The sequence below is a fragment of the Hibiscus syriacus genome, unplaced genomic scaffold, assembly GCF_006381635.1.
Source record: "Hibiscus syriacus cultivar Baekdansim isolate YM2019G1 unplaced genomic scaffold, ASM638163v2 tig00111783_pilon, whole genome shotgun sequence".
In the NCBI taxonomy this organism is placed as follows: Eukaryota; Viridiplantae; Streptophyta; class Magnoliopsida; order Malvales; family Malvaceae; genus Hibiscus; species Hibiscus syriacus.
Genome location: NW_024063178.1, coordinates 1967883 through 1991655, shown reverse-complemented (window position 1 = coordinate 1991655; position 23773 = coordinate 1967883). Strand labels below are relative to the sequence as shown.

Below are 23773 nucleotides of genomic sequence, written 5' to 3'. Positions count from 1 at the left end.
GCATTTGCATTTTGCTAAGCAATCTCATCATGTCATGGCCATTCTCTTTTTCTTATCCTTGCTCCCAAATCCTACACATCATCAAACAAAACACCTTCCACATAATGAAACATCACTTACAAAATAAAATGCCATGACAAACTATATTTCCACCTCATGTAACTCTATACTCCTAAATGCATCTATATGATCCTATATGGGCTTTTAGACAATCAATAACTTAAGTGAAAAGACTCTAAATATAGCATTTTCATGGAGTTGTCATACATGCACCGTGGGATGAAAAGATGATCCATTGATCCGAGGAGTAATCCAGCAGTAGAGTCTTATCTACGATAATTTCATCGCAAGTCATCAAGGAGCGACGTACTGACTTCAGCTCCGCTAGACATTAACAGAGTTCATTTTCAAGGATGAAGATTTGAGACAAAGCACCGACTCATTTCAGACCAAGCATCTAAGCAAAAGCATGTCTGTAAAATGAGCTATCTTGTAATGTGAAGGCTTTTATCTCTAATGAAAATTGTTCTACAATATTCATCGTTGGGATCAATCTTTTTGCATCTTCATTTGCATCTTTGTATTTTGCATCTGCATTTAATTTTTAAGCATTTTTACATGCATCATTCATGAAAACATGGAATTAAATCGAGGAGGATTCAATGAAGTGGTCCTAATCACGTAACACCACATTAAGAATAGAAGCAAGATTTTGAACAAGTAAAAGAAGCTGAAATCATTACATTGGGAACCTACTCAGGCAGCCGTAGGTCTAAACCTTATAGGATGATTTGAGAAAAGAGAAATTTGATCCAATTCCAATTACCTAAGAGGAATTACTTCTAACGCTAGTTGAAAAGAATCTTGTGACTCTCATTCAGTCCAAGCCAAAAGAGTCCCCATATCCTGAGGGCTACGATGTTGATGCCGTATACAACTATCACATAGAAAGCTTAGGACATTCTATTGAGAACTGTGGGGCATTGCTAAAGGTCAAAAATTTGATTGATTCAGGGCATGGACAGTCGAAGAATGATGGGGCATTCTAATGATAATCAATAATAAATCTTTGCATCTACCATAAAGCTTTCATGCATTTGTATTAAGAACATTGTTTTGTTTGAACTCATTTTTGTTTTGTCTTTAATATTTGCTTTAATATTTTTAAAATCTTTTAATGATTGAATTTATGCTACCTTCGAGGGTTGAATAATTGAACGAATTTTAATCTTGTAGTTCTTCGAATATCGAATGAATTACATATTCTTTTAATTCTTCAAGAATTATAGATTTTTGACATATGGCAAGATTTGACCTTTTTTATACCATCGAAAACCAAAAATAAAACATCTCGGTTCTTTACCCGGAATAATTTGTGGTCACTACCAAAAGACCAAATTTTGACGTTATCTTTCCTTGAGACTTTGAAATATTGTCTTTATCTTTTTCGAGACACAAAAAGTCATACCCATACCTTTCTTTGAGCCAATAAAGTCACACTATCATCTTCTTAGACGCAAAACCTATATTTTTTTCTACCAGTAAAACCTGAAGACAATTGAGTACAAGATGTTCACTTGAACGTGAACCTTCCTATAAGAAGACACAACGTGGGGCATCTCGCATCAATTTTCTGGAGAGAAGTCTAAACAATTGAGACATACTAGAAGCAAGAACAAAAAATAGTATTAATTCGAAATAATTCTATCATGCATTAATTACATTGTTTTCATGTTAATGAAGTTAATCCTGAATATCTATCCCCTGAGGATATCTCTTCTGCAAAGACTTCCGTGTATGAAATGATGAACGTCTTTCTTTCATTATCCCTTCACAAAAAGAGAAAATATATATCCCTTGTGTCCCCATTTGAGCTTGAATTATGATTTCTCCTAATTCAACCCTAGCCAAGGATCACCCTCTACACTGGGGGGCAAGGTGAAGGAAACCTGCTCACATGAGTGAAGCCCATCAATCCAGATAAGATACTGAAAGGTGAACCAAATAAAAAGTGCAAAGATCAAATCAAAGCAAAGAGAAAAATCAAACAAATGTAAAAGAAGCAAAGAAAAAAAGCAAAGTGAAAAAGAAAGAGAAAAAAGCAAAGAAAAAAGAAAGAAAGGAAGAAAGAAAGGAAGAAGAAAGGAAGAAAGAAAAGAAAAGAAGACAAGAAGCACATGCAAAGAGTCCCTCGAGTCAAATGACGCATCAAGCTTCAAACCATAAGATTGTTCAAGTATAATAATTCTAGAATTAGTTCACCAGAAGATCATAGAACATCAAGAGAAAATAAAACACACATATGAGCATATTCAAATCTAGCAAAGCAAGATTGAAGGTATCATAATTATTGATCCTTTGTTTAATAACCGTTAAACATTTGTTTGAGCCTATTTATCCCTTTCTTTCATAACCGTGAACCATAGCCTACATTATGTGCCTTAAAAGTCCCTTCTAATCATACATGGATTTCTAAACAGAATTGACTATCTTCATATCTCATCCCGCCCATCAAGATTAATCTTTTATTTGTAAAGGTTTTCTAAAATTTTTAATACATGATAGAGAAAAATAACAAAGGGGGTTCAAGACATAAATTTTGAATAATGTCTTGAAACCAAAGGAGGATTCGAGTTGAAAACCTAAAAAAGAGGCTCGAATATGAAGACTGTGCAGTTGTTGTATAAGAGGCGATCTTATAAATCCCTTAATAAGGCATCACACAACCCGAATATGATTAGGAGAGCTGAGAACCAGAGAACACTTCCAGTAGATGAGCATAGAAAATACTCTATCAGATCAGTGAACATCAAAAAATAAGAATGCCAAACCTTTGACAAAAGATAACAACCCAAGACACCTTATCCTTTTCTTACTTAACCCTACTTCAAAGATAGCATTAACCTTGACACTTGTCAAATAGCTATAACTTTTTGGAAGGATTAAAAGTGTAATTAATTCTTTGATATTAAATGAACTCTTGTTTTATGATTTGTTTCAACTGTGAAATCTAGAAAGGGCCAATATTTTTTCAAAATTTGTGATTAAACATTTTCAAAATTCTTTTAATTATTATTTTTCAAAATTTTGAAAATAAAAGAAGAAGATTTTTTTTCAAGCAAGACAATCTCTCTGGAGTGGATCTTCGTAGTTAACATGTGGCTATGAGACACAAAGCTCATGCTTAGAATCAGTGCTGAAGCAAGAAATGATGAATGCTAGGGCATTTGTGGATGCTTATATCATCTAGGAGTACAATATCATTGAATTGAGCTGACATCAATGAGTCAGAAAGATGTGACGACTGAAAACAGTGAAGCAGAAATAGTGGAGCTCACTATATATGATTGTTTTGTCCATTATCACAACATACAAGTTGCATTATTCTAGTGATTTCCCATACATTAATACTGACAAGCCAAAGCGTCCCACTTTTATTCTCACCGAGCTTTGATCTTTGATGCACTTACAACGCTATACAAAAGCCCTGAACACCATGCAAATAGCTTCCCTGGTTGAAAACTCTTGACAGAAGCCATATGAAAGGATGAATAAGTTGTCGAATGTTTGAGGACATCCAAACTTCTTGGAGCTCCACAGTTCATCCTTTGTGTTTTACTTAATAAGAAATTTTTGATCTTCATGAATCTTGTCGAGTTTGGCCTAATCACAAGTGTATGGCTCCAACCATGGTCAATGATCAGTACCTTACGAATTTGCTTCTAAAAATCAATGCAATGCTAAGAGGACTTAATTCAATGTCAGCAATTGAGCAAACATCTTCAAATCTAGTTGTTTCTAAGGTTCAAACCATCATCCTTGGCATGAATGTGTCTTTTGCCTCTCCCGGGCAGTACGATTTTTCATCAATTGCTACGATGGTTAGCTCTAGGCAGTGGCCTTTTGATTTCTCGATACAGAGCGGCTGTGCATACACAATCTTTGAAGCTTGGAATGATAGATTCTCTTTTCAAAACCATCTGGAAGTGATGAGGGTATCATGAAGGAAGATCTACTGTTTTTATACACAAGTTCAGACAAAGGGAACCAAATTTATCAGGGGGAAATTTACCAGGGCAAGAAGCCATTGTCACGAGTCAAGAATTTCCAGATGCACGCTAGTGCAAACAAAGAGTGAAGACAACCGAATCAGGGATAGAAGGAAGAGTGCTCCAATATTGTCCCTGACTATTGAATCAAGAAAACATACATCAACGTATACATGCATGTTATATGAAATTTACATCTTTGCATCATATATTCATCATCACATTGCAATAAAGAAGGTTTTCCCTTTCTCATAAGGATAATATTATATTTTTTTGAGAAACTAATTTCATTTTTTTAAGATTGTTTGTCTAAAAACATTAATATAGTCTTTCTTAAGACTGTTTTTCTTAAAATGCTCATTTCATTTTTCTTAAAAGAAACTTTTCTCCTCTCTCGAGGAAATTATCTAATTTTCTTTTCCCAATATCATAAAAAAATCAAATCAAATAAATTAAATCAACTTCATCATAACATCCAAGATATTTATTCATAAATGCATCATTTTTTTTATCTTTTAGAAAATAAACGTTTGGTGATGACTAGACGTCCTCAACACGAAGGAACAATGTCATCCGCAGATTTGACATCCTGAAGTGAACGATTAGATCTTCTAATGGTAACTTTCCTCAACATGCAGAAGCAGACAGTCTATAAGCCTTTGAGATTGTTTTTCACAAAACACATTTTATCTCGCTTGGGACATTTTCTTTTGAAACACAAGCCTTTAAGATTGTTTCTCTCAAAACAAATTTCGTCTCGTTTGAGACAATTTTCCTTTGAGATGTAAATTTTGAATTTGTTTCACTTGAAACAAAGTTGATCTCACTTGATATTATTTTTCTCAAAACAAACTTTGTCTCACTTGAGACAAACTTCCTTAAGACACAAATATTTGATATTATTTTTCCTAAAAATAAATTTCGTCTCACTTGAGACAGTTTCCCTCGGAACACAAATTTCAAAGTTGTTTTACTTGAAATAAAATTAATCTCACTTGAGATTGTTTCTTTCAAAACAAATTCATCTTGCTGGAGATAATATTTCCTTAAAACACAGAATTTGAAAATTGTTTCACTTGAAACAAAATTTATCTCACTTGAGATTCTTCTCAAAACAAATTTCGTCTCACTTGAGACATTTTTTTCTTCGGAACACAAATTCTAAAATTGTTTCACTTGAAACAAAATTGATAAATCTTTGAGATTGTTTCTCTCAAAAAAAATTTCGACTCGCTTGATATAGTTTCTCACGAAACAAAGTTTTGTCTCGCTTGAGACAGTTTCTCTTTAAACAAGTTTTGTCTCTCTTGAGACAGTTCTCTTGAAACATAAACAATTGAGATTGTTTACCTTGAACAAATTTTGTCTCACTTGAGACAGTTTCCCTTGAAACAAAGTTTTGTCTCGCTTGAGACAATTTCTCTTGAAGCAAAGTTTTGTGTCTCTTGAGACAGTTTTCCTTGAAACATTAATAATTGAGATTCTTTCCCTTGAAACATATTTTTCTCGCTTGAGACAGTTTCTCTTGAAACAAATTATCCCTAAATATGGCTAGATGTCATCACCACGTTGGAACAATTTTATCCACCGAACATATCTCCTCATCACGTAGGAGCAGTGTCATCCATAGATAACCATACTTTGTCATCACGTAGGAACCGTGTTATCTCCCAAATTATCACTAAAGACGGTTAGACATCCTCATCATGTAGGAGCAGTGTCATCCTTAGATAACCAGACTTTTCATCATGTAGGAATCGTGTTGTCTCCCAAATTATCCCTAAAGATGGCTAGACGTCCTCATCATAGGAACAATGTCATCCACCGACCTGATCTCCTCATCACGTAGGAGCAACGTCACCCTTAGACAACCAGATTTCCTCAACGTAGGAACCGTGTTGTCTCTAAATTTACCTAAAAACGACCAGAAATCTTCATCGCGGATGAGCTGTGTCATTTTCGGCAACAAAATCATCCCCAGATTGACCCGATTTCCTCAACGAGAAGGAACAACGTCGTCTTCAACAAACAATCTATCTAAAAGCGACCAAATCTCTTCATATGGATGAGTAGCGTCGTCTTTAACATATCAAGTTTCAAAGAGAAAGGAAGAACCAGACAAAAACTTGTTTCTTGTTGTCTTTGCCCTATTATTGTTAACACAAAAATGGGCAAAGAGGGGCAGCCGTTGACACCTGTTTTTGTCTGGGCTCTCATTTATTATTATTTTTTTGTTATTATTATTATTATTATTATTATTATTATTATTATTATTATTATTATTATTATCTTTTACATTTTACAGACCTAAATGGAACCCAAGTTACAAAAGCCAACAAACCAACCCGACCCAAGATCCGACCCGAAGCCCAAGATTCAACCCGATTGTAGCTGATCTGACCCGATTCAGTTAGGGTTTCAAAACCCTAACTCCTCACTTGTTTCTAGCCATCGTCGACCAGGAAATACCAGCCCACCCGCGTGTGTAATGCACATGCCCAACTCGTCATCTTTCCAGACTGGTACGTGAACTTCACTTGTCGCCTTCCTCGCTGCGTGAGCCACAGTCGAACACTCTCGAGCCGCCTTCATCATCAAATCCAACTGAACAGTGGGTAAAGTACACCAAGTTAGTAATAAACCTAAACCCATTTTAAAATACCCTAAATCCCAAAAATATGGGATTTCACCTACCAAAGCAGAGATGCCATGCCTTTATTCTAGATCTCATCATCTCATTAGGAAAAATCAATCAAAACATACCATAAAAAGCAAGAGGCAACAAGGAGAGAGTGGGGAATTCAGAAAAACCAGGAGAGAAAACTAGGAATAAAACCCAGCCATATTCGAACCAAAAAGAAAAACAAGAGAGAAATCCAAAAAAAACCATTCGAACCCCAAAAAACCCAAGGAAATTCAAAAACTAAACTCACCTTTTAGGGAGATCTGTCACCTTTGCTTTGTTAGAGTGATACGGTGTCGACGTCGAAGGTAAATGTTTTACCTTTTGGATTTGGGGTCTTGTTTTTAGACTTATGTACATGCGAGGGTTGGGTTTAAGAGCTTGGTTATAAGGGGTTGGGTTATGAGAGGCTATCATTGATTGTTTTAACCCGTGGCCACCGATTTACAGTGGCCGAGGCTTTGGTTTGCTTTACTCGGTGGTGGGTACAAAGAAAATGGGGAGGAGAGAGTTGAGAGAATTTTCTCTCTTCCTCCCTTAGGCTAAAAAAATGAAACAAATGGGAGGTTTGACCAAATTCTGGCCTATTATTTGGCTTGATATTTGACCAGCTATACGACGTCGTTTAAGGGAGGGATTTCAACGTATTTTATAACATGGGATATTAGCAAAGTTGGTCCTTTTGTCATTGTAATCTCGCTATTTTGCCATGGAATGAAGCTTATTATTTTGTTTTGTTCCTCTATTTTTCAATGTTCGCATTTAAGTCACTAGGTTTATATATTATGCCATGTTTACTAATATTCGAATCTGACCCTATGTTTTTTATTCTTTTGTTTTAGTCACATTTAGTATGAATACATTTAGGTTTAATTATTATTTGTCCTATTATGTTTATGATTTATTTCATTTCAGTCCTTAATATTATTTATGGGTTATTTTCGTTTCCAGCACCTGTATTGTTTAATATGTTCGATCTGGGCTCTGGTTTGTTTGTAATTATTTTTTGATCCTTCAAGTTTCCATTATTCCTATTCTAGTCCTTTGAATTACCAAATGTACTTATTTTTGTCGATTGTATTTTGGTTTGTAATGTTCACTTGATTTTATTTTAGACCTTTATGTATGAATATATTTTACATATTATTTATATTATTTTAAGTAAATCTTATTAGCTTTATTTGTTGTAGATACTTTATTCTATGTTTCAAATTGCATTTATTTTCATCATATATTTATATGTTACTCGAATAGTTTCAAGAACGTTATTTGTAGAATGGGCGTGGAAAGCACCACTTAATCGAAGTGGTATAATCTCGTACGACGTTCGAACGGAATATGAACTTGAAATTACGAGCGCTTTTATGTATTTATTAAAATAATAAATTTTTTTATTTCTTTTTATTGTTTGTTATTTTTTTCATGTTGTATTAGTTAATGTTAGTATTGATAATTTATGTTTTCAAAAAATGCATCATAATTTATTTCATGCAAAAATTGTGATAATAATTCAAATGTTTTAAATAATTAAGAGATAGAATCTTCTTTTACGGATGAGAAATATTTGAGATAGCTTTCCCGACAGAGGATTTCAAATTTCGAGATTTCTTATCAAGTAAATGATTTTTCTTTAAATAATTAATTCAAAGCAGATTAATTAAACTTTAATAAATTGATCATATTTTAACGTTATATTTAATTTATAATTTCTACAATTTACGACGATGTGTAAGCGACTAAGTACCAATTTTGGAGACTGTGAGGTGTTAATCCTTCCCTACGCGTAACCGACTCCCGGACCCGTTAAATCAGATTTTTGGTAAACGCACACCAATTTTTGTCTTAAAAAATGATTTTTCTTAAAATTGTTTTAAAATACGTTTTTAGGTATTCGATCTACCTAATCCAAAGGTCGATGGCGACTCTCATCCAAATTAATTCAAGATCTCCAATTTCTTCAAAATAAAGTCATAATTATTTTTTTAAACTTAATTGTTTTTAAAAAAAAAATTGTTATGACAAAATCATTAGTAGGAACTTGCAGTTGTGCCCTAAAACTAGAGGGAAAAGCACAAAGAGGAAGAGTCCTCGTAATAATTTTTAGCAAACTTTGTTCCTACATAACTATTCAAAACACCAATTCTCCATCTACTGACTTTAATTCAAGATCATAGCACATAACATATACCTACCTCATCATCTCTTTCAAGTGAGTCATGTACCTCAAATATATGAAAAAAATGATATCAACATATTAAAAAACAGAAGCATGTACACGAAAAATGATAATTGCATATTAAAAACCGACAGTGCATTTTAAATCAAAGTGTTTACTAATTTAACAACAGAATGAAAACAGACAGAAATATATGAAATAAAAGGGTATCTAAACTAGTAAGATTGAAGTTTAAAATGCAGAGAAGAAAAGACATTAAATAAAAAGAACTAACAAGTTTGGGTTGGAAAATAGAAGATAAATATACTATGGAAGTAATATGAGAATAGTAAGGAAAGCCTATGTTACTCGGACTCGAATATGAATATTAGATACATATATGTGTTCAACACAGATATTTTCAATTTTATTCAAGTTTTTCCAAGTATTGGAAGGTCATATCTCATACCCATGTTCAAGATATTGGTCCAGCTTGGATGTCAAACACAAATGTCAGACACAGATAGAAAAATGTAAAGTCGAAGTAATATAAGGCAAAACCACAATAATTGCACAAGAAGCTTCGAAAAAATCAGCAAGACCTTTTTCTAAGATGAATGCTAAGGGAGAATCAAGAACCACTCATTGAAACATTTCAATTATAATTAAAAGTGGTTCTAATGAGGTCTCATGAGTTGCAGTATAAATAACAAAATACATCCCTTAATAAATGTAGAATAATTGTTTATTTCCAAAATATAATTTATGTTTTACAAGTTCATTCTCTTGGTCCTGGTATTCAAATAGAAGATAAATATAGCTGGATTAGTACAAAAGTTATAGGAAGCACCTCATCCGTATCATCATTACTATAAATGCCATATCTAAATGCCTGGCTTAAGTTATTTGCCAAGGCTGTAACATCATAATCCCTATCTTGGTAATCATCATCACTATCCTTGGTCCTGTCTTGTAATGTAGTCGGCCTCCTGTTAAAATTGATCAAGCCAAATTAAAGTAATTCAAGAGAAAAATGTCAAATAATATATCAAATAAAAGGGTCGACAGGCAACAGCGACTTGAAGAAACTTTCTATGCACTTTCCTTTCAGAGTCTCAATTTTTCTTGGGCTTGCTATTAAACGATTCAAGTTGCAAAAACCCACTCAAAATCATTCATGTTTTAGGGTTTGATGACTGATTTTAAAAGAGATGCAGAAGTCGTTCAGTGATGAAAAGGACTAAAATCAATTCCCTAGGAATATCTTAGCATATCAAAACCCCAATATTGTTAATTGATCATAACTCAACAAGAGTTCAATTATGACCACCCACCAATAACGAAAATGGACCAACAACATATTCACGTGACTACATTAAAACAACTCAAATAATTTTTTTTATAAAAAGAGGAGGCCACGTTAAAAACCCTTCATGATTAGAGGAACGCCTACTGAAATTCCTTAATTAGCGGAAGGAGGAAAAGAGTACCTCAAATTTATTGATAAAAAGTATTACAAAGAGTAGACTACATCCAAGATCAGCCCCCCCTTACAACTGAAAGCCCAAAAAAACAAAAAGAAAAAACCACCGAAGCTGAAACTCCTTAACTTAGCCAATACCAGATTTAGCTAAACCATCAGCCTCTATATTTGTTATCCTAGCTACCCAGTGAATAAGAACCTCAAAAACTCTTAACCTATCAACAATATCCTTAACAATAGTAACAAACACATATGGACATTTATCCAGATTCTTTACTCACTCTACAGACAACTTGCTATCATTTTCAATAAATAAACGTTTCTTAAAGCACCATCGAAAGGAATCAAAGAAGATTAAACCCTGCTTGATTTCCTTGAGCTCCAATAAGGTAGGAAGACCCATACCAGCAGCTTCTTGGAAAGAACCAAGCACCGAACCAACTTCATCTATTAAAATCCCGCCTAGTTCACTTAACTTCCAATCACCACTGACGGCTGCATCCACATCCTTCTTCTTAAATCGGACGACATCAGTTTGGCTTATAATGTATTCTCCTTCGGTAGTCGCTGGATCGTATCAAATCTGAGGTAGGTTGATTCTGAGGTTATACAACGCCTTCTCAGCTTTGGGTTTTTTCAACGGAGAAGCCAGATTTCGATTATTGGTTCTGCCCTAGAGTTTTGGCTCAAAGATGAAGGGTAGAAGGAAACAACGAGTTACCCAATCATAGCTGAAAATTCATGAACATCTCCAAACACTCACCGAGGGTCGTGAATGGTGGGATACACCTGTTTAGAAGGAAACTATTAATGGTGGTAATCGGAAGTAGTCGTTGAGTGGTGGAGATATAATGGGTTAGTTTAAGTCTAGATCAAGTGGGGAACTGCATTCAAAGAGGTATTCCGATGAAAAGTCGTCTGAAGAAACAAGAAGGAGGAGAACCGAGTCTCACAATTGGTGGAAGGAAGGCTAACCGAAAATCCATAATGGGAACAGAAGTGGTTGTTACACGTTATTTATCGAAAACTTACCAGAAAAGATCCATTGGAAGAGGTTTGGATATTTGTTTTTGCACCCATGGTCCGGTTATTGATGCTTTCATTCATAATAAAAGGAATTCAAAAGACGTTTGTTTTGGGTTCATCCGATTTGCAAAAATCAAAGAAGCAAGGAAATCAATCTCAGAAATGAATGGCTCATATATTAATTGAAGTAAAATTAGACTTTCTTTGGCTAAATTTAAACCTTGACATTGTTTTTGGAGAAAGTTCTCTATAACTATTCATCACAAGTCGGTGATGGAAGTTGTTTTGAGGAATATTCATAGTGAAGTTGAAGGTGTTATGGGCGAGGATAAACTTCACGTGTTGAGTAAATGTCTAGTGGGTTGGTGCAAGGACTTTATCAAAATCGGTAATCTCGCTAGTCAAATGCAAGCCAATGGACTCACTGGTTTCTCATTAATGAGAGCTAGTGGAAATGTAGTACTTATGATTTTTGAAGGCTCTTCTTCATTGAGAAGTGTGAAGAATGATGAATCACAGACTCTCGCTAAGTGGTTCTCTAGAGTTGATGCCTGGTCAGAAAGTCTAGTTGTGGAATGTCGTCGAGTGTGGTTAGTTTGCGAGAAAGTTCCTTTTCACGTTTGGAATTGGAATACTTTCAAAAAAATTATAGATAAATGGGGTAATTTATTAGCAATCGACAAAAGCTGTCAATCACCATAATCTTTTGATCAGGCAAAAATTCAAATCCTCACAAAGGAGAAATTGAGAATTGACGAGTCGTTGGAGTTGAAGGTCGGTGCTAACTCATTCAAAATCATGGTGCATGAAATTGAGCCTTCCTTCAAACCAAATTCTTAGGTCTCTGACGAAGTCAATACTCATTAGATCTCGTTTCTTCAATTGGGGCTTTGAGTTAGTTAAATGATTGCAGGTGTTGGTTTTCTTTTGTGTTTTGTTCTTTTGTGTGGTTTTGTTGCTTTTGCTGGAGGCGTAAATTAGAAACAGGATGATTGTCGATGGAATTTTCTAGTTGAGGAAGTTAGAGTTTTAAGTGTTTCTGGTTTGTTGTAAGGGTGTATTTCTCCATTTGAAAATATTCAGTGTTTCCATATGTATTCGATACTATTATTAATAAACTAGGAGGTACCCTTTTCTTGCTTCCAATGTTCGTTAACATACTTTTTAGTATGTGGACGAATACGAAGGGAGTTTTTAATGAGGCCTCCAGCTTCTATAAAAAAAGTTAAATCTAGCTATGAGTAGAATATTTGGAATTAATGTTGAGGAGGAGGTGTTAGCTTCTTGGGCTAAGGAAATTGGTTGTTCAATGGGATCTTTTCCATCGGAGTATTTAGGTTTACCGTTGGGAACCAAGATGAACTCGTCTGTCTTGTGGGAGCCGATTGTACAGAGATTCTATAACAAGTTGGCTGAATGGAAGGCTAAGTCTCTATTGTTGATTGACATGGCAGTTTTGGTGAAATCTGTGTTGCATTCTCTTCCCATTGACTTTCTTTCTATTTTTCGGAGACCAATTAGTGTGTTAAACAAACTAAACCCTATCATGGCATCTTTTTTATGGGGGGTTTGACGGAAAAAAGGAACATTTATTGGGTGAATTGAAAGTTGGTGTGTAAGCCAAAGAGGTTGGGGTTTAGGGATTCTGAATTTATTTCTCTTGAGTAGGGCTCTATTGGGGAAATGGGTATGTAAATTTGCTTCAGAAAAGAGTTCTTGGTGGAAAAAGGTTGTGTGTTGTGTGTACAACTTGGATCTAAATTCTATGATGATTGGGAATACTTGGACAGCACGTGTTTCTTGGATTTGGAGAGGAGTTGTTAAGAACTTCTTTTTTAGTGATGAATTTGGGGATTATCTTAGGAAAAATATGTGTTTAAGAGCTGGAAATAGAGAATCAGTGGAGTTTTGGCATGATGTATGGTTAGGGTTGGTTCCTCTTAAAGATCAGTTCCCGAGGCTTTTTGCTCTTTCGAATAATAAAGGGGGTAAAGTTGCGAAGTTCAGGGTGAATAATGCTACGTGATGGGTTTGATATTCAAGTGAGAAGGAACTTGGTGGATTGGGAAGTTGAGCAATGGTTGCAGCTTATTTCCTTATTGAATAGTACCACTTTGTCATTATTAGAGGAAGACTGATGGATATGGTTAGGGAATGGAGAGGGTTATTTTTTAGCTAAATCATGCATCAATAATTTTTTTGATCGGGCTGGTAATGACGGGAATGATGGTACTTGGGAAAGACATGTATGGGCAGGGGTAGCACCACCCCGAGTGGAAGTTTTTGTTTGGCAAGTTGCACATCAGAGAGTGGCGGTTAAGGAGAAACTGTTGAAGAGAGAAGTGACTGGGATTGATGACCCCTTATGTCCGATGTGTGGGAGGTTTGTGGAGTCGGTTACACGTTTGTTTTTGCACTGTGAGGTGGTATGGGATTTGTGGTCTAGATTTTTGAATTACTAGAATGTTTCTTTTGTAGTTCCTAAGAATTTGATTAATTTTATAATTTTGTGGGATGACCTAGTTTCGAGCTCTATTATTTGGAAATTCATTCCAAGGGTAGTTTTGTGGTCGGTTTGGAAGTGCATGAATGAGATAATTTTCTAGAAAGGAAATATGGATATTACGTTGTTGTTTTTTCTTGCTCGATTTAGAATTACTTCTTTGTTTGGAGCTAGATTTAAGTATGTTCATATTTCTTTCGACTCATTAGTGGGGGATATAAAATTAGAAGATTTAGAAAGAAGACGAAAAAAAGGGTGTTCTCCTTCATCTAGGTGGTACCTTCTCCGGATGGGTTCATAAAACTTAATGTATATAGTGCGATGGTTAAGGGATGGGATAAAGGAGGAATAAGTGGATTGATTAGGGATAGAACATGTGTGCTACTTGGTTCGTTTTCAGAGAAGATTGGGAGCGGTCCTCATATACTTGCAAAGCTATTGGCGATCAAAAGGGGGTTTATTCTTATTGAGGAAGCATGATCTATTCTGTCATAACAGTTTTTAGGTTGGAACAATCATTTAATTGTTTTTAAACGGTTACAACTTTTAATTTTGAAAATTTGGGTAATTTTGGATTAAATTGGATAAAATTAAAGAGAGTCGCCATCAACCTTTGGGTTAAGTAGGTCGAATACCTAAAAACGTCTTTTAAAAACAATTTTAAAGAAATCATTTTTTAAGACAAAAGTTGGTCTGCGTTTACCAAAGATTCGATTAAAACAGGTTCGGGAGTCGGTTACACGTGGGGAAGGATTAGCCCCCACAGCGCCCAAAATTGGCACTGGTTCGCTTACACGTCGTCGTAAATGGTGGAAATCATGAATTGAATATAAAATTAAATTATGATCCATTTATTGAAATTTAATTAATTTGCTTCAAATTAATTGTTTAAAGAAAATCCTTATAATCAATAAGAGATATAGCAAAAACAGGAACTTAAAAAATTAAAAATAGTATAAACATAAAGTTAAGAGGCTAAAACAACAAAAATAGAAAATTCAAGGACATATACATATACTTATTCAAGACATAAAATATATAAAATATTTGTTGACTATAATAAAAGGAAATATATGTAAATGAAATACTTATATCATACAAAGAACTTATAAAATTTTAATATATAATGATTCACTTGTACATATAATAAATATAATAAAGTACATACATGTAGATTTGAAAAAGTTTAACATTCATATTCTAGAATTTCATAAATAAACAACAATATAACATATGGTTATCTATTATACTAATGAAAATAAAGCATTAAAAAAACCATAGTAGCACATTCGGGGACCAAAAACTAAAACGACGAAGCAGTAAGGATTAAATGGGTAATATACCTCAAATATTAAATTCCAAATCTGAGAAATAGTGACTAACATAAATACTACGCTAAACATAAGGACCAAAGCATAAAATTCACAACTTAAGGAGTTAGAAAACATGGAATTTAAATCATGCATTACATATATGATTATTTCCATAATAAAGGCCATAATACCAATATATATATATATATATATATATATATATATATATATATATATATACACATATTAATCACCAAATACACCAATTATAGCATCTACCCAAACTTAAGGAAACATAAATGTATCACACGAGCATATATATTATACAGGGGAAAAAAGAGAAATAGCATAATGTCTAAAATGAAATAACAGTAAAATACAGTAGATCAATTCGAAATCAATAAATAACGAAATTGAAATAAAATAAAGATAGCATGTTAAATTCAAATAAAAGAAAAGATTTGAACTAGTGACCGAAATGCAGGAATGCTATAAACTTATGACGACTCGAACCGTGATTTACTAACACATGCAATATGTAAAATTATATAATCAAGACATGGCAACTAAAATTAATTAAAAAATAATAATACAAAATGTGGGACTACATTATAAAAACAGGAAAAATGAAAGGTTTGTACCAAAATTAACCCTAAAGGTTTTAAGTATATATACTATGTTTTATTTGAGTTTAGTTAATCTTAATCCTAAAACTAAAGTGCACAGCCACCTTAAGTTTTGCTCTCTTCTTCTTCTACTTTCCTTCACGGTCGAGAGCCTCATTCACATGAAAAACCAACGCTTCCTCGGTCGTCGGCAGCCTTCTCAGTTACTACTCCTCACTAACGTGACAACAAGGTAAGCTATACTAAACCAAGGACTTGTTAATCTCTCACCATAACCTCCTAAACCAACATGCAAACTCCATAGACTCTATAGCTTCCAATGATGATATACGATCGACGAACAACCATTGTTCGACGAGATCACCAACAACACCAGGTAATAAACCAACCCTTCGCTTTACAACTCCGATGATAGTAATCCGATTGAAGAACAAAAACAACTCCTAAGGTATGAAACTAGACCCTTCTATATTTTAGTTTATTCTATTTTAGTTTTCATCAACACACACAAAAAACAATAAGGTTCCTAAATATTAAAGTGATGGTAAAGAAAACTTAATGTGATATTCTCTATGGATATTTAGACTTTTAAATCGGAAAATCACTCTGGGTTATACAGGAAGAAGAATTATTTTTTATTTCTTTTAGAGCTATCTGCTTACAAGAATGAAGGGTAAACCCCCTATTTTTTACACTGTATTTCTCTCGTTACAATCCTGTAGCAGAAGAACCCCTACAAACTGCTTCCCCCTTTCGCTAATCCCTTGCACCTATTGCTAAAAATGCTCTCCCCTCTTTCAAATGATTGCATGCATCCATTTATAATGGATTTTTAAATGGGTTTTCCACTGATTCGAATAGTGGTAGGGTAGAAGACCGAATTTCTGGGATTTTATTTGGTTTAAAAATTTGTTTAGTGGATTTGGTTTGGTTGATTCTTGGATTGATTATGTTTGCTATTTGACATATGTAGTGACGATGGTGATGATGACTGGTTAGACGATGGTTCGGTAATATCTCATCGGTGGCTTAGGGACTGGCTTGGCGGTGGCTCGGTAATTGGAGAGGAAACATTGCATGCAGCGGATTGGGGAGCTAGGGATATGGTCCAATCCGTGCCTGGTACTGGGTTTGGGCTGGATCCGGGTCGAGTCTGGTTCGGGTCTTTGGGTCTGTATCGGGTCATCTTTCGGGTCTTGGTGTTCCAGTTGGATTGTATTCTGGCCTTGAAATTTATTTGTAATATGGACTTGGGGTTATTTGTCTTGTAATGGTTATACACATATTATAATATAATTAGAATAATAATAATAATGATATTTATAATAATAATAATAATATAAAAATAAAAAGGGACAAAAATTTAGTGTCTACAGCTGCCACTCTTTGTTCATTCTTGTGTTAACAAGAATAGGACAAAGACGAAAAGACAATAATTTTTTGTCCAATTGACTTCTCTTTATTAAGACGAAAATGTTGATCTCTAAAGTGATGAATTCGAATCTTTGCTGAAATCTATATTTTCAAAGCTTTGAAAAGTATGGTAATTCTTTGCTGAAATCTTTGCTAATCTTTGGAATTCCTGTCAAATATAAAAATGTGAAATGAATACAAAGAAATTGGTTCAAGATGAACTATCTCAGGTGAGATAAAATTTGTTTTAAGATACGTCGCTGATTCGAAATGTCGTGAATCAAGAAATGGAAATGTTGAAAACATCCAGCACTGAAGGTCTTACGGATGGCCTGAATGACTTATCATATTGCTCGAAAGGCTTACAGATGACCCAAAGGATTTAAAAATCAAGAAACCCCCGAAGGCTTAGTTTCTTAAAATCTCATTTGAAAACATCCTGCACTAAAGGTCTTATGGATGGGCCGAAGGACTTACAAATCAAGAAAGCCCCGATGGCTTAGTTTCTTAAATCTCATTTGAAAACATCCTGCACTAAAGGTGTTATGGATGGCCCGAAAGACTTACAAATCAAGAAACCCCCGAAGGTTTAGTTTCTTAAATCTCATTTGAAAACATCCTACACTGAAGGTCTTATGGATGGCCCGAAGGTCTTATCATCCTGCTCGAAAAGACTTATAGATGGCCCGAAGGATTTACGCATCATGCTCGAAATACTTACTGATGGCCTGAAGGATTTACGCATCATGCTCGAAAGACTTACTGATGGCCCGAAGGACTTACTCATCAAGAAACTCTTGAAAATCAAGCTCAGATTCTTAATTGTCACCAAGGAACCCCTACATATCACGTTGGTCCCTCAAGTGTTCATCAAAGAACCCCTACATATCACGTTGGTCCCTCAAGCTTGTCATCAAGGAACCTCTACATATCACATTGGTCCCTCAAGCTTGTCATCAAGGAACCCCTACATATCACGATGGTCCCTCAATCTTGTAATCAAGGAACCCCTACATATCACGTTGGTTCCTCAAGCTTAGTTCCATATAAAATTTCATTAAAAATCGTCATCAAGAAACCCCTGAAAATCAGGCTTAGTTTCTTAAAAAAATCTTTTGAAAATATCATGTTGTTTGGGTAACGTAACCCCACATCAAAGTAATGATTCTTCTTGGATTGGGTTTCTCAATTCTCGAGGTTCTACCAATTGAAATATAATTCCCTTCATTCAAGGCTTGAATTCTGTCTTTTTCTTCTCTTCTTTCCTTGGAAAATCTGTAAAAATATGCTTTGATGCATGAAATATGAATGCAACAGTAATGCATGACTTTCTTATGTGCAGAAATATATATCAGTAATCATCTTTTGACTTCAAAATGGAGATCTTGGTCTTCCTTCACTTGATTACTCTTGTACGAAGTTTGCCCATAACATTAGCATGGTCAAACTAATCCTCTGGAATAATCATGTCCCTCTCATCTTCTATCTTTTATGTTGCTTCTTCAACATGATTCTAGAAGAAGTACTTCCTCATTTGAATTCTTGTTATGATTAGGTAGATGAATGGGAACCGTACTCATCTTTGACTCAACCTTTAAATCAGAATTATTTCTCTAGAGTCCTTGGCTAACTGTTGTGTGAAGGATTCATTTCTCTGGGTAAGCTGTGCTTGTATTCATCTTTTTGACCTTGGCACTCCAAGTAATGAGGATCATTCACCATGTCTGTTTGGTTTGAATCTTGTGATCTTAACGACATCTTGTTTAGGTAATGCCCTAATGCGGGTACTCATCGCTCTCTTTGTGCCAAAATCATGTTTTCAAATGGTTTTACTCTAATGTCACTAATCAACAATTTTATCGAATAGCTTGAGGGCTTCTCTTCATGATGCAACAACCAGATGGACACTTAAGAAGTGATCATAATTGTCTTTCATTTTTCTATGAGCTGGGATATGTGCCATCTTCAACTAAGGAAATCATTTATTTCTGATAATATCACAATGAAGTGTTAGAAGTTATGTCCTTTAGTCTTTATGATCTCTCAGACTATTTTCTTTTAAGAAATGTTTCATTATTCTGGCATCATTTTCTCTTTTATTCGCTAAAGGTAGAATGAGCCTCATCAGCTTCAAGGACTTTTTTCACTTGAGATTGTCCTGTTTGAAAATGTTTTTCCTCCTTTATTTATCAAAGAATAAAATAATTTTGGGAAATATTACTTCTTACAGGTTCACAATTGAATCAAATCATAAACAATGAGTTTAATGAATATCAAATAAATCATCTACTCTTTTAAATTATTCAAAAATCATAGTCCTATGGCAAGTGTCAAAATTATTGACTGATTTAAGGTGTAGGTTGATTCTGGTAAAATAAGGTCTCTCAGGTTTGTCCAACATATATGTCCTTTTGAGAGTCCAATAATCTTGAATAAATGATTGTTATACTCATCTCATAGAGATACTTCTTGGTTCCAGACTCTCAGAAACATATTTGGGATGTGCGGTTTTTCATCAAGAGTTTAAGATCATCTCTTATGTCGTTGTTGCACCATTAAATATTCGAGTCGTCTTTTCAAGTTTTCAACTCGAATCCTCCTTTGGTTTCAAGACATTATTCAAAATTTACATCTTGAACCCCCTTTTATAATATCATGCATTAAAGATTTTAAAAAACCAATTTTTTAAATAAAAATCCAATTTTTTAAATAAAAATCAATCTTGAAAGGTATAATAAAATATGAAGATAGTCTCTTTTACTTAGAAATACATGTATGATTAGAATGGACTTTTCAGGGGCGTAACGTATGTCAGGGCTCATGGTTATGAAAGAAATGGATAAAAAGGACCAAACAAGTGTTTAAGGGTAATTAAACCAAGGATCAATTCATTCTGATACCTTCAATCTTGCCTTGCTTGACTTGGATCTGCTTTGCTACTTGTATTTCATCATTTCTTTTTATGGATCCCTTTAGACTGCCAATTTTTAGGTTCATTTCCATTTTATTGTATCTCCAACATTTCTTGCGCTTCTTGTTGAATATGAATCTTTGAACTAATTGCACTTGATCAACCTTATAACTTGAGGCTCAAGGAATCACCCATATTGATTCAATTTCTCTTTTTTTTTCCTTCTCTTTTTTCTTTTTCTTTTCTTTTTTCTTTTTTTTTTTTTTTTTTTTTTCTTTTCTTTTGTTTGATGGATAAGTATAATCCTTCAATTGCTTTGAGTACCTCCTTTTACTCTTGTATTTTTTATTCTTGATTAGATTTAATCTTCAAGCACCTCATATTTGACATGCCTTGAGGTTTAAAATTCTCTTTACTTCTTGGAGATAAAAACTGAATTGATGATCTTTATTCCTGTGAGCAGATATCTTTCACCTTGCCCCCTAATGTGGAGGGTAATCCTTGGTTAGGGTTGAATCAGAAGAAAAATATCATTCAGGCTCAAATGGGGACAACAAAAGATATATTTTTCTCCTTTTGCGTAGAAATCTCTTTTTCTTTGGCCAACATAAATATTCTATCCATCATCTTGGACATTTGCTCCTTGATTTGTTACAGTTCACTTTTCTCTTCTTTGGATGTACGACTCTCTACTCTTCTCGTAACTTCTTTCAGATGTCATTTCCTATTTGTATCGTGAACTACTTGATCATGAAACCATTTGTCCATTGTGAAAACCTTTTAATTGGTGACTACTCAAAATCAACACCTTTTTACATATGTGACTATATGTGCAAGAAAAAGAAAGGCATAAAAAAACAAGTTAGGACATATAGAAACAAATTAGTTGTAAAGGTAAATGCAAATGCGAAGATGCAAATGCATATGCAAATGCAAAAGGTATCGATTTCCAAAAGTAATCATTCTTAGAAAGAGTTTCATTCTTCCAAAAGAACTTTCATCTTTACAAGAAATATCAATCTATGAATGTGGTTTGGCCTTTTTAATTAGTTCCATGATTTCAATCATGACCCCAATAGCTTTCGCCTCTTTTCAAAAATGACTCTGAATCCAAACAGTGAGTAATTAAGTGCAACCTCAGAATCATTTTCCCTTCAATCTATGGTAATCATTTAGGAATAAAAAAATCTATGCCAAGATAGCAAGTGCAAGACTTATACCTTTCTCCAATCTATCTAAAAGATCTAATAACAACCTCAACGTGTAGCACGGTCTTTGAGAATATCACTAGACCATGTATAGCCAGAGAAAAGGTGTCTAATTCCTTATCTTCATCTATATGCTCTAGTATCACCTTCTTGAGGCAATGCCACAGAAAACACTCCCTTTCTACCATTTGTTGGATGTGTTCTACTATCAGTAATCTTGTAATCTTTACAAGCTTGCTTTTGAAGGATTGGACTTTCGGAAGTCTGTAATGAATTCTATCCACCTGGAGGCTTTCAAAGTTAAATAGAGCAGTACTCTTCTATTGTTGGTGTCAAATCTTGTCTTTTGAAAGTGAAGTAGTTGTATGCGGAATTTCGGCATCATACTAGAGCTTTAAGCAACGACTCATCTATCTTTACGCAAACGAGATAGACCATGTAACCATATTTCTTATGAAATTTCTCCTTGGTTACTACTCTCCAAATCTCTTAAATCTCTATTAATTCTCGTACATCGTTCCTCTTGAGATTGACATCTGTGATACGTAATCCCCAGGTAAATTGTCTACTTTCGCCCTTTGTTTCTCCAAATCAAGCTTGAACGATCGGATTGGGTTCTTCCTTGTTATGAAAATTCTTTTCTATTTCAATGATCGCTCTTCTAATCTGATGATTGCTTAGTTTAGTCAACACCTTTCTTTTATTCATGATGATTATGCAAATACGAAGATGCAAATGCATATGCAAAAGTGATGATACTTTGAAATGCAATGCAATAAGGATAAAAAATTGGCATAAACAAAAGAAACAAAATAAGTTAATGTCACAAACAAAAGCGAAAAACAAATTAATACCAGCAATATAATCAATAGAGTTAAAAGATGCTATCTACAGATAAATATATAACACCTACCCAATCATGATATCTACCCGAGCATGGTTTTAAATAGATAACAATCTTACCCGAACATGCTTTCTACCAAAAAATAATTAATTTCAATGAAATGATCCTAACTGCATGGTATCTAGTTCGCATACTTTTATTCGAAAAGAAAATTTAAAGAAAAAAATAAAGGTTCAGAAAAGCTTTTTCTTTGTGTACACTTAATTTGGGTACCTACTGACGAACAGAGGTTCGGTATGAATTTCATTTGGGTGGATTACTAAGGTTCACTATATGCATGGTTTCGGCTCTAACGGGAGAAAAAAGGTACTCGAATTGTCCTTAATGTCGGTGCCCCCTTGGGCTGCCAAACCCTCAATCCTGACCCATTACAAGCTCGTGCGGATTGAGTTCAATTTGAGAGGATACATTCCCTTATGTCCATGCGGAGAAACAATTTATCTCACGTAAACATAAGGTATATGAACCCCAAAGATTACTTGCTAAAACCCGTGCGGAGAAACAAATTATCTCACGTAGGTTAAGCTTTCATCTCAACTTAAAAGGGACAAAGCTCATAAGTGAGCTTATGGTATGCAAATTGTATGTTTTGTGTGTGAGGAGGAACATTCAGCCCTTTAACTCAAAAGGAAAATGAAATCACTCGACAAAAACTTGGACAGATCTGGAAGCAAAAATCAAAATGTTAGTATAACAAAAAAATGAAGCAATTACAAACTTCAATAAATGAATCATAAAATTAACTAAAAACTTGAACTCATAATTTCCATCACAACGACAATGTATAAACGACTTACAACTTGACTCTCTAAAAAAATCCCCAGTGGAGTTGCCAAGTTGTCATAACCATTTTTAGGTTGGAACAATCGTTTAATTGTTTTTAAACGGTTACGACTTTTAATTTTGAAAAATTGGGTAATTTTGGATTAAATTGGATAAAATTAAAGAGAGTCGACATCAACCTTTGGGTTAGGTAAGTAGAATACCTAAAACTTTCTTTTAAAAACGATTTAAGAAAAAATCGTTTTTTAAGACAAAAGCTGGTCTGCCTTTACCAAAGATTCGATTAAAACAGGATCGGGAGTCGGTTACACGTGGGGAAAGATTAGCACCCCCACAGCGCCCAAAATTAGCACTGTTTCGCTTACACGTCGTCGTAAATGGTGGAAATCATGAATCGAATATAAAATTAAATTATGATCCATTTATTGAAATTTAAATTTATTTGCTTCAAATTAATTGTTTAAAAGAAAATCCTTATAATCGATAAGAGATATAGCAAAAGCATGAACTTAAAGAATTAAAAATATTATAAACAGAAAGTGAAGAGGTTAAAACAGCAAAAATAGAAAATTCAAGGACATATACATATACTTATTCAAGACATAAAATATATAAAATATTTGTTGACTATAATAAAAGGAAATACATGTAAATGAAATACTTATATCATACAAAGAACTTATAAAATTTTAATATTTAATGATGCACTTGTATAC

The 23773-nt window shown here is 34.1% G+C and overlaps 1 long non-coding RNA gene across 1 annotated transcript; it reads left to right on the top strand.

Moving 5' to 3' along the window:
- The first annotated feature begins 212 nt into the window (after nt 1-212).
- Nucleotides 213-9831, top strand: LOC120170585. The gene is made up of 3 exons (XR_005520791.1): nt 213-224; nt 9415-9420; nt 9698-9831. It is a non-coding gene; the product is annotated as an uncharacterized LOC120170585 (long non-coding RNA).
- Nucleotides 9832-23773: the final 13942 nt, after the last annotated feature.